Source organism: Notamacropus eugenii, chromosome 4 (assembly GCF_028372415.1).
Source record: "Notamacropus eugenii isolate mMacEug1 chromosome 4, mMacEug1.pri_v2, whole genome shotgun sequence".
NCBI lineage: Eukaryota > Metazoa > Chordata > Mammalia > Diprotodontia > Macropodidae > Notamacropus > Notamacropus eugenii.
Window position 1 is genome coordinate 349,855,985 of NC_092875.1, and position 12,919 is coordinate 349,868,903.

The 12,919-nt window shown below is 37.1% G+C and overlaps 1 long non-coding RNA gene across 1 annotated transcript; it reads right to left on the bottom strand.

The window, feature by feature from the left end:
* Positions 1 to 1,348: 1,348 nt before the first annotated feature.
* LOC140501576 (uncharacterized) lies at positions 1,349 to 11,475 on the bottom strand. Its single transcript, XR_011966245.1, has 4 exons — positions 8,977 to 11,475; positions 7,240 to 7,399; positions 3,863 to 6,404; positions 1,349 to 3,774 (listed from the first exon to the last, which is right to left on the bottom strand). It is a non-coding gene; the product is annotated as an uncharacterized lncRNA (long non-coding RNA).
* Between the last annotated feature and the right edge of the window lie 1,444 nt (positions 11,476 to 12,919).

Sequence of the window (12,919 nt, forward strand, 5' to 3'; positions counted from 1 at the left end):
CAGTGAAAGACTTGTATGAACTGATGCACAGTGAAGTGAGCAGAATCAGGAGAACCAATTTATACAATAACAACATTTTAAAGACAAACGACTTTGAAAAACTTGAGAATTCTGGTCATTGCAATGATCACTCATGATTACAGAGGGACAATGATGAAGCATGCTACCCCTCTATGGTAAGAGAGGTAATGGACTCAAGATGTAGATTGAAACACATGAATTTTTTGAACATGGTCAATGTAGGGTTTTGCTTGATCATGGATACTTGTTACAAGGGTTTCCATTTTATTTTTCATTTTTTCAATGAGAGAGAGGGAAGACAGTGAAATAAATACTTGTTACTGTAAATTCGTGTGTGTGTGTGTGTGTGTGTGTGTGTGTGTATTAGAAGAATGAAACCTTTTTCAATTATTCTTATATACCCTCATCCTGAAAAATCCCAGGGCACCCAGGACTCTGATTAGGCTGGCTGAGTGGGAAGAGTCTCTAGTCACAAACCTTCCAATGAGAAGGGAACTACTAAGCCTCACCATCTGTCCTACCTCTACTTTTCCAGCCTCCAGACCCCCGTTCACTGTCATCTTACCTGTTGCTCCTTAGTGCTTCTGGGCTTTTCTATAGCCTTTCAGGTGAATTCTTTATATGTGTTACCTCTTCCAATTAGACTGTGAATTCTTTGAGAATAAGGTCTGTCTCTCCTTTTTGTCCTACTTGTTTCCCCTGTATTTGCTTAGCACAACACTTAGCACAGAGCAATGGTTTTTTTTCATTCATTCAAGTAATGCTCAGTAGTCCTTTCACTATGGGGATGACAATGGGATTAAAAAGAAAGGAGAACAGCCAATATAAGTTTTTGAAAGAAGAACATAGGAGAAAATTGAAAAAATGGTGTTAAATTCATGAAATAACAAGAACTCACATAAAAATAGGTATATTATATTCATTAGATTATAATATAAGCACACATGGAGAATATTTTTTTTTAATTATCAAAGAGAAAATAGAATACACTTTTCTTTTTTTTCTTTTTCCTTTTCCTAATTTATTAATTTTTAGTTTCAGTCACTTCCATAAGTTTTAAATTCTCTAGGATACACTTTTCTAAAAACTCATGACTCCAAATCTTGCTAACAGGTAGTTCCATTCTACTGTGTTAAAGGATCTACATTTATCTAAGCAATGTTTTGGTTCCTTGTGTAACATAACTGTTATACTAAATTAATTAAATTATTAATTGAAATTAAAAATAAATATTAAATTATAATAAATGATAATGAAATTAATAATAAAATAAAATTAATTAAATTATAATTATAGTATAATTAAAGCTACGTGAATTGCTGAGGAATTGACTAAAGCCTTGATCAGTCCACGAACTTCTCACTGCAGCTCACATAGCTGCAGTTCAGTAGTCACTCCATGTCATCACGCATAGAGTAAGAGTTAAATACAAGAAAGCATTGCAGCCTGTATTCCTAAGTGAAGATGCTAAGTGGCTTTGATGAAATTTATTAATTGGTGTTGAGTTTGCTGCATCTGAGATGAAAATCTATTAGATGTTTTGCATACATTACATACGTATTAAGTGAGAAAGATAGCTACCTAAACGGAAGCAGAGTTTGATTCTGAGATTTTGAACAATCCCTCCTGTATCCATGTCAGAATGAGGTTTTATGAAGGAACACAGAGGAATTGTTAGGCTATTGTACAACTATTGTATTTATTTTCCCTCTGGAAGTTAACTATTAGCTGAGTCTTTGTGCTGTGGCCTGAATGTGTAGTTATCTAGGGAAATCTTACAAGAAAATTATCATCATTGTTTATTAATAATAATGATGATAATTACCTTTATTTGTCAACATTGCCTTCCTCTGGTCTTTTTCTTTCTTTTTTAATTTCTTCATGAAATGTTTTATAGAAAAGAAGAGATCAATAAGATTGTTTATCTTTCTAAAATAAATATACTGTGATGGAAATCACTCTTGATTCTGGCCATATGCAATACAGTTCCTAGTAACAATATTTTATATTTGTACTCTTTTTATGAAACATTGTTAATACACTGTCCCATCTGATTTTAACAATCCCATCTGGAATAAGACATTTGTGTACCCATTTGTGCCAGGTTTGAAACTCACTTCCTCATCAGGTAAATGCCCACGAAGGACTTTATACCTTGACTCTAACATATATTCTTTCTCTTAGCACAAAATTAATGTTACAAGAAATGGAGTTTTCTAGCATTAAATACCTGTGCATTTTTAAAATGTGTTTTTAAAGTTTTTTTTTTTTTTACACCTATCTTTCTCTCTATCTCTATGTTCACAACAACCTTATGAGGTTGACGAGTCAGGCATTATTACATGCCCCGTTGTATGGTTGAAAAATTTGAGACAGCAAAATAAAATGAGCTGCTTGAAATCATGAAGCTAATATATGACAGAGCCAGAACTCAATTGGGATCCTATGTCCAATTTTCTTTCCACCACATAATACTTATATGTCTCCCACTCATGGGCTCAATCTCTACTTTCCTACTCAGACTTTTAGAGTCTTCTGTGATATGAAGTAAGGATACCAAATAGCAGTGAAGAGCCTGAAACATCAACTTCAGGGAAAGGAGGTGGTGGAAGCATTGCAGAATGAGGAGGAGGGGATGAATTGGAATTCCAAACTGTGGCCCAAATAAGTAACTGTTAATCATGATAATTCTTATCATGTGTTGATGATATGTCTACAAGAACATACCTCTGTGCGGAAGATTGCTAGTAATGACAGAAAAGTTTGTATGACTACTTATGGTGCAAATATATTTGCTATGACACACAAAATATAATCATCTATTTGAAAATACATTCATATGTGTATATGGGTATACATATATGTGCATGTGCTTGTTGTATTCCTGAATTTTGTGATGTGGTTTATTATGTAAGACCTAAGACAGTTAGATGTATATATAATGACATATGCTAGGTCATGTAGCCACCCCCACACACACATACACCAATATGTGTACTATGTATTAATAACTATGAGACCAGCCAATAGCTGAATCAGCTCCCTTTTATTCTCTCACTCAATCAAAATATCCCAGGTTCTCACTGTGAAGATCTAGACATGGAGAGAAAAAATGTCACCCATCTTCCTCAACAGTTAAAATGTTGCAAAGTCCAAAATGAAGACTGAGTGGTTGAAAATCCTTGACAGACTCGCAGAAACAGGCCCTCTCAAGCATAAATTCACAAATGCTGAGTCATTATGCACACTCTTATTCCTCATGGAGCCCTCATATATTTGCGTCAATGAGACCCACAGAGAAGTTCTTCTTGGAGGAGCAAAGAGGTATCAGGGGTTCAGAGAGCCACACCTCACTTCAATGATATTTTTCTGACTTAAAAGTAAACCAAAGGCACCTATCTCTCAGTTGTGTGACTCTAGGCAAGTCACAAACTCTGGACCTCAGCTGCCTCATCTGTAACATAAGGAGCCTGGACTAAATGATGTCTGAGGGCTCTTCCAGCACTAAGTCTGTGATTCTGTGATTTTATCACAGTGTGCATGTATGTATTTCTGTGATGAAGATGAGCACTATATTTCACAGAGATAAAGAATTAAAGAGTTAGGGAGCACTAATTACTTGACTCACCTTGGCAAAGGTGACGCATGATGCCTTCTTGTTGCAATGCAACAGCAGCTTCTTTTGCCAACGCAAAGCAGAGGATGCAAATGGGTATTTTATCCAGGGCTTGGCAAGTCTTAAGATTCACTGGTCTAGGAAAGAGATTACTAGACTGACTGCCAGGACTCTAATCCTGAGTTTATTATGAGCTTGCCAAGTGACCTTAGACAAACCACTTACCCAAGCACGAAAGAGAAATGTCATAAAGTCCTCAACTTGTAAAATGATCTCAATCCTTTGCCATATTCACTCCCAGCATGATGTCAAAGCATTTAAAGCCTGTGAGTAACAGCTGCTGGAGAAACATAGAATTCTTGGAGTTATATTTTACATATTTATCACAATTCTTTTTTGCCTAAAGCCTCTTTTTAAATAGAACCTGATGCTTAGGGCCTCTGCTAATTTACATGGCTGACTTAATTTCTTTTTGTTTTTGTATCTCAAAATGAGGAGTATATTGTGTGCATGTGTGGGGGGTGGGGGGGGGGAATTTACCTGCTTGATATCTTTAATGTGCTCTGATCTTCTCTAAGAAAGATTATGAACTGTATGAATTTAAATCTCTCTTTTCCTTTTAGGAGATTGCTCCATGCTGGGCAAATTTAATTTCTTTGTATCTCAGTTTCTATGTCTGAAAAGTATGAATCAAAAATAATCTGCTATTCAAAGTTTCATTCTAGGAAATACAATATCAAAATCATAAATTTAGATAAGTGAGATCTATATCCTACAGATTTCACCCCACCTCCCCAAAATATACTTTGAAAATATAGTTTGAAGTTTGGTACAAAATCAAACCCTAAATCCCTTGACTACAAGTTCAACATTCCTACCACTGTGCTCTTTTTTTCTTTTTCTTTTTTTTTTCCCACTGCGGTGTCCCCTTGGGTCAACCCATCTTGGAGCATTCTTATTCAGCGTTCCATGGAAATACAAAGTGGGCCTGCTTTCTTGTGCATATAACGAAGGGACCTTTCTACCTCCGCACACAAACTTTAGAACAGGGGCAGATAGATATCACCTGATGTCTTCTAATTAGCCATGATGACTCAGAGGCTCTACTGCATAGTAACAAAAAAAATGTTTAATTGCCTACTCTTTGGCACTCCGTGAAAATGCTAAGTGGGACAGAGAGGGAAGAAAGGTTTTTGCCCCTCAAACCTCTTCTTCCTGTTGGCTTTGAAATGTAAGGATGACCTAGGGTTAAGAGGAAGCCCAGAGCCCTTGGTCTCCTAAAGAGACCCATGTCTCCCTATGATCTGCTTTTTATTTGAGTCTTACTTCCTTTGAATAGGCCTCTTTAAGAAGTGAGTCAGGGAATGGTCTTTTAAATTAAAAGAAAAAAAATAAAACTGGGTGGGGAAGACACTTGAGGTTGCTGGTCAAAAGAGAAACAGTTACCACTGACATTCATCCAGAGCCAGGGGAGCCCAAAACAGTAACCCTGGAGTGGTGCTTGGGCAGGGACCTATTGTAGTCCAATCCATGAGATCCAGAAGTTCAGGACCTTATTGATATCTCAGAAGAAAGTCTGCATCTTCTCTATTCTGAGCACTCAATCAGGAGAGTAAAAGCTTCCTAGAATAGTTGGGACAGCAAGAGCAGCAGAGGCAGACTAGCTGAGAAATAGAAAGAAAGAACCTAGTTGACACTGATCAGGATGTACTCAGTGGAGGTGAAGAGCTCTTAAAGAGGATCTGTTTGCAAATAGCCCAAGAGGGCTTAAATATTAACCCCTTGACTTATTATAATCATTGTATTCTTCTTTATTACTTAACATTCTCTTTTTCTGTGTGGGAATAAAAATACCTATTCCATACTTTTTCATATTTGTATTCTGGGTCCATTTTTTTTTTTTAACATCCTCCCTCCCTTTGCTGAAGGGGATCCCTTAATCTCAAGACAAAATTAAATTTGTTCCTTGGGAACAAATGTGAAAAGTAGGGGTGGAATTAAAGTACTAGGAGCCTACTTCTATAGAGAAGACAGGCAATCCCAGAGCAATGCACCCTGGGCAGACCATGAAGGCAGGTAAAGGACAAGAGAGGCACAAGTTGATCCTTCTCATCTCGGATGAGTAGTGCCTATTTAGCCTCTATGCTAGATTATTAAGAATAATTAAAAATATTATTAATAAATAATTAATTATAATAATTAATAGACCTCTTCTAAGGAAAAACAAACATTGTAGTCTCCTTTAATAATGCCTTCCTCACATAGGAAGAATCATAGTTCCCATCAATTTTCAATGGGGAATTAGCAGTATTGCTAAGATGCTTCAGAAGTGAGGTAAAAGTTCTTCAACTGAAATCAACCTTTATATGGCAAAGTTATAAGCCTCCATTATCATTCTGATTTGAGGGACATCCGCAAGGATACCTAGATTTATATCCCATCATGCCTAAAATCCCTTAAGTTTCTCACTCTTTTGTTTTAAGGCATTCTTAAAGACCAGTATTAAAATAACAGCTCATATTTATTTAAAAAAAAAAAAAGATTAAAAAAGCACTTTCCTCAAACCAACCTGGTTAGATACTACAAGTGTTATTATACCCAGTGTCCTCTTCCTCTTCATGAGGAGACTGAGATTCAGAGAAGTAAGTGTCCAGCCCATACTCACGCATCTAAGAAATGCTAGAGCATGAATTCAAATGTAGAGCTTCTTCCTCTTTGATAAGGTTTCATTTCAAGTGTCTCAGCTGCCTCCCAGTGCACATGATACCTGAGAAAGGGAATGCATTAAGACATTATTAGTCATTAATATCTTAGCTCAAATTAGTTGACTAGATTCTCAAATTAGTGACTTAGCAGCTCCTAAGAGAATAGGACAGAATTCTAGACAACTTTAAATGGGGATCAAGAAAGATTTCAAATCGCGAATGTCCTGGGCTCTCAGGGGGCAGAATTAAAACAAAATAAAGCAACACAAAAGAAAAACATTAGCATTGATAGAAACCACTGCTGAAAAAGAAGAAAGGAATACGAAAAAAAGAAAAAGATTTTGCCCAGGGAAAGTCCATTGGAAGGATGGTAGAGAGCATCAAGGGTGAAGCATGATCTGTTGGGATTACTGTCAGACAGAACTTCTGTTGTCAAGTAAGAAGAAATATTTCTTCTCTCTATTTCTCTATCCCCGCTCCATCCATGGACAAATCTAAACTGTCTACTGCTCATCTACCTCTGCCAAGAAACATTAAACTCTTCTTAAATTAACTATTATCCTAGAGGTTTGTGTGTAAAGACAGGTGGACTATAGGGGAGGATAACCGTTTGGCCAAGCAATATACTGCTCTCTCTTGTCTGAGCTTGAGACTGAGTGATTTGGACAGAATTAGTAAAATGCAGGAAACCCTGTAACAGAGTTTTCTTTGAGTATCTTCCTAGTACACCTCCCCATTCTCAGGTGAACTTCTGAATTAACTTGAAGAGTTATTTAGGGAATTCTGAAACGATGGAGGCCTTTTCAAAACAGTGTGAAGCAATTGAAAATGCAGAAGAGAGATTTAAGTATCCAAAGGTTTTCTAGTTCATGAAGACAGGTTCAAATTCCAACATACCCTATTTTATCAATTTTCCCAGGTCCCACAGGTAGAACTGAGGCTATATCTATCCCAGTCATGATCCTGAGATGAAATCACAACTGCCATACTGTTCAGGATGTTTGAGATTTTTCTGGATCTTCTAAGTGAAGTCAAGAGAAGGCTGCACCTCAGAATTCTGTAAGTATTAGAGTATAGACCATAAAACTCAGAAGTCTCTGCAAAACCTGGAGGCTAGCATCCTGTGACTGACTAACTTTGGTCCAACTGAAGGATATTTGAGTGACAAAAGTAAAATGAGGATTTTCTTGATATGACATAACCAAAATTTCTGAAATTTTATTTGTACCATACTCCATGCCTTTCCTCAGAACTCTGCAAATTTGCTCACATAGGCATGCACACACATGTACACACACACACAAATACACAAACATACATATCCATACACACCTCCCACACAAACTCAGGACAGTGGGCCAGCTGTAATCCCCATGTTGAATTCTATTTTTTTTCCCTTCCATGTAGCACTGAATGCTATTTTTATGCAAATCAATTATTTTGATACAAGCAGCGTTTATTAGTAAGAAATAAAACAGAATTTAACTTAATGCTAAATGGTTGCCTACATGACCTAGCTCTTCTAATTTCATTGCATCCATAATTTTGAAGTTACAAATCATACTTAAAGTATCTAACCATTAAAGTAATAAAAATTTACACTTAGGGACTTAATATTTCAAAACAATTTACAATAAGGTTTCTCTACAACATGATTTTAGTATGTTAACAAATATGTTTTCTTATTTTTAAAAATGTACCTTTGAGTAGGCAGATTTTTATTTTCCATGATACATTATTCTACTGCTGATAAAAAGTTATGGGAGACAGAACACTGGTCTAAATTTCAAACATTTTGAAAAGGCAAAACAGGAATATGTAATTTCACTTTTTTTTCTTTCTTTCTTTCCCCACATACCATTTCCTTTGGGGGTTTATGCCAGGAAATAATTCTTTTGCTTATTCATATCTAGGAAATGCATTATCATTTATAAAATATTATCTCAAATACTTTCCTGTTCCTACTGTCAGTTGTTATTTGCAACAATATATGATCTATATGAAAAAAATATTCTTTAAAATATGTCTTCATTTAAAATTAGGGTTTCTGGAAGAAAGATACTTCCGTGATAATCATAAGAATGTGATTAAGATTTATGCTAAAATAAGATTATGCTTGGTTGCTAGATCATTATTTTCAAAATAGCTAGCTAAAATTAATGATAATTGATATAAATGGTTTCCATTAATTTTAAGGTAATATCTATTTTTCACCTTTTCAAGTAGATGAATAATTTAATATATTTAAGTTTCATATCATAATTCTCCTTATTATAACTAATTGTTAGACAATCGTTCCCCCAACTGAGACCCAGGGAAGCCTATTTTCCTATTCGTTCTTTCTTTTTTTTTTCCTTCCTTACCCCCTTTCACAGAATTGTGGTACTTATCAGTCCTATTTTTCTAGTCCCAAATAGCTAGCCCCAGCTTGAATTCGAGCACACAAGCACATACACACAGATCCTTATAGAGGAAATTAAACTAAATAGCCTATTACTATAGCAACCTCATGCTAGGAAGCACCACAGTTAACTTTATATTTTTGCCAGAAAAATCTCTCTTTTTAATGACCCCAGCTATGTACCTAGATCAGATAAACCAATAGCTGCCATTACTTATAGACAAGCCACTTACAGTGCATCACGAACAGATAGTGCAGGGTAGAATCATTTGCTTTTGTGTCTTGAAAGCAGTGCAGAATTGAGTAGCTTGAGAAATGAGAGGTCAAGGTCAACAGCTGGAAAGTTTCTTCTTTCTTTCCTGTGATGTTTGATAACCATAAAAATGCTTCACAATATGAGTTACCTTATATACATCTATTCTATGTGCCAATGTCAGAGAGCGGCTGTGAGGGGAGAGAATAGAGGGGAAATTTATAACTTGATTGAGGTGGTTTAGGTGGTTGCATATGACCTAAGAATTTTGCTAAGATTATATCAACCTAGTGACTATCCTACAAGAGTCATCTAATGAATTTAATCTCTGGCTTATGCCTTTAAGAAATAATAAAAGTGAAATGATCAGTAGTGATAAGAAATACCTATCTCCAAACTGTTAAAGAATATTAATTTCTGGAAAATATGTACTCACCTATACATGACAGAAGACAAATGGGTATTTTTTAAAATTCTTACTTGGCATCACAGGTTATTATTTTATACATTATCACCCTAGCTTCTGTTTGAGTTGCATGCTAATAAACATTTGTAGAATCAAAGAGTTAAAATTGAAGCCATAAAAATGCTTCTTTTTTTAACTCAAATATTCTTATAAGTTCTTATCAGTGGGCTGCACTGTACTTGGCAAACAAGCCTTTTTACCTTTTAAACAAATAATTCATTAGGTAATTAAATTCAAGTGAGATTACTCTAATTAAATATACACTGCTGTTGAATCATAATTTCTATGTGGCCTAGTTAAAGATGAACAATCTCTTATTCCTGACAAAAAAGAAAGCTTTAAAAGAATTCCCCAGTGCCTGGAATAATAGATTTATACACCACCATACAGAGGTCATTTCAAGAAAGAAGAGACACCAAACACAACATAAAGGGACTTTTCATGTCTAGAGATACTAGAATTTCAGGTTTTATTGCTCTGAGTTCTATTAAAAGACTTAGTGGAACCGAGGAGGAAATCAAAATTATCTTTCTAAAAGATGATAAGTTATATAAATATGTGAGCTAACAGAAAGGGTCTCTGAAGGTATTAGTTATGCATAATTTCAGATGAGTGCCCTGTGAGGCCTCAAAGAGAAGAGTGGCTGCTGAAATGCTCTGAAGGTTTACACTGGCCAAAATGAGGAAGGACTTTTGCGAAATTAAAAGTAACTTTGTAACCAATGATGTGCTTGCTATATGTCCTGGTTCCCTTTAATAGCATTAAGAGTTCAAACCATAAAGACTCTAATCTGGAGAGGAGAAGTTCCTGCTCTCCGCTTTGATCTCCTTCCTCTTGGCTGTTTAAAACTGACAGTTTGGCTGAATGGCATTCACTGCTTTCATTTGTAAGACATGAGTTTCCTAGTGTTCCAGAGCTAGCAGCTACACCTGTACTGCAAGAATTTACATTGCATTGCTCCAGGATGGCATTGATTTGGGACGGGTGAAATACAAACACAAACTAATTAAAAACTGCATAATGCAGCCCTACAGGAACAAGGTAGAAAAACAAATAAATACAACTGCAGCTGGCAAAGCAATTGTGCCTCTGCCCCCAAGCAACAGTCTGGTGACATAAAATTATAAACCTTAAAAATCTCACATAATTGCTGTTGATCATATTGGAGACATAATGGAAATGATTTTGTTAATTAAGGATGGGTTTATAAAATATTTACACGTGCACCTCACACACACGCCCTTCACTTCCTTACACATTTTAGAGAAGGGCGTAGAGATCTATAGTTCTTAATGTTGATCTCTGGTTGGTCAATTTATCTTGGCTCTGTATTTATTTTTTTAAATGACTATCCCTAACAGAAAAGGCTAACAGGTTTAGTAAAACAAACTATTGCCTTTTGCAAAAAATAAAATTAAAAAACGGGGGAAGGAGGGGGAAATTAAAAAAAAAAGGAGGAAGAGAGAAAGGGGGAGAGAGAGAGAGAGAGAGAAAGAGAGAGAGAGAGAGAGAGAGAGAGAGAGAGAGAGAGAGAGAGAGAGAGAGAGACGTAGAGAGAGCAATTCTATATATGCAGATTTTTTTTTCATTTGAACCTTGAGGTGTGATTGTTGTTTCTGATAAGAAAGCTCTGGCTTCTTCTGGTGATGAAGTTTAGCCACGGTTCCCCCACTCCTGTTCGAGGATTTTCTCCCTCATTGTATTCAGCTTTCCTAGTTTGGTATTCTTGACATGGTATGTATAGATTTGGAGTGCATACGTTTTGCACATGTATGCATGTGACTGCATATACATGCATTGCAGAGACAAGTATCTGCATTTATCTATAGCTACGGGAATGTAGAGATTTACTTTGTCTTAGAAGATCACCAAGATTTTCTTGGGACGTCCTCGGCATTTCTCTTAAGGTGAAACATACGTGAAGAAACCAATAAAGAATTGATGAACAGTTTTCAGGGAGGGCGGTAGCTGCGTCTAACATATAAAAAAGAGTGAAAGTTGGCCCAAAAGGAAAGGAGCGCGCGCGCACACACACACACACACACACACACACACAGAGGAGAGAGAGAGAGAGAGAGAGAGAGAGGAGAGAGAGAGAGAGAGAGAGAGAGAGAGAGAGAGACAGACAGAGAGAGAGAGAGACAGAGACAGAGACACAGAGAGAGAGACAGAGAGAGAGAGACAGAGAGAGACAGAGACAGAGAGAGAGAGAGACAGAGAGAGAGAGACAGGAGAGACAGAGACAGAGAGACAGAGACAGAGACAGACAGGGACAGACAGAGAGAGAGACAGAGAGAGAGACAGAGAGACAGAGAGAGACAGAGAGAGAGACAGAGAGAGACAGAGAGAGAAGGGAGAGTCTCCGATATTTCTTCGATGAACAGAGAAGGGATACTCCGCCACTGAGTAGAGCTGCCTCGCCCCTCTGCCTGTAATTGTTTGACACATGCCTTGTTGTCACAAAGTGGGGTGGCTTCCCGACCCTGCTGAAAAAAGGTGCAAAGTAATAATGAGTGTTTAACAAGGCTCATAAATCAGGGTTGATGAGAAGTGCAGCGTGAGGCTCGGAGCTGGAACCCACAGGCTGGAGAAGGGCCTGGATCGGAGCGGACCTACCTAGGGCAACTGGGTGGGAAGGAGAGAAGGCCAGGCTCCTGTGAGCATCTGGGGAGGCACGCCAACCCCAGACCCCCAAGAGTGGAGCTTGGAGACTCGAATACCTTCTGGGTTAAAGTATCAGAATCGTCATGAACATAAATAATAACACTCCTTGTGAAAATGTAGTCAACTGACACCGAGTTGCCTCTCGCTGCCCCCTTATAATCTAGACTGTAGGAAATGAGTTCCTTCAGCTCCGCACGAATGCCTCCTTGAGATGAATGGACACAGTTGTGTCTTTGGTAGGGGAGGTGGTGAAAACTGCAGTTTTCCCCAAATTAGGGTAAACCTCTACATCAAGACTGAAGACACTATAGCTTAGAAATCAGCGGAGAATTATTTCCAAAGATTTTTTTTTTTAAATCAAGATGGGAGGAGGGAGGGGAGTAAGTGATTAAATTTTCGTCTCAATCTCGCATAAAAAAAGGGGGGGGGGGGAGAAAGACCTGAGCTGTCAACCAAATGATAACTGCCATTTGTTTTATCACTAACGAGAACTAAGGAGGAACAAAAGAATTTGGAAAATAAATCTTTATAAAAGCTGTTTTAACCATATCCATCAGTTAGGAAGGAGTGAGAAGGATTCATTATAGGCAAAATAGAAAAGTCACCACACAAAGTACTCCTCCCCACACACACACATAATTCGAATAAGTATTAATCTATTTTGCTCACTGAAGATGCCTTGTTATTTCATTCATCTCCTAGCCCCCAGACTCTCTCTTTTCCTTCACATCCCTCTTCCTTCCCAGCTCACCCTCCAACATTCACAATACACACACACGTATGTTTATATAAT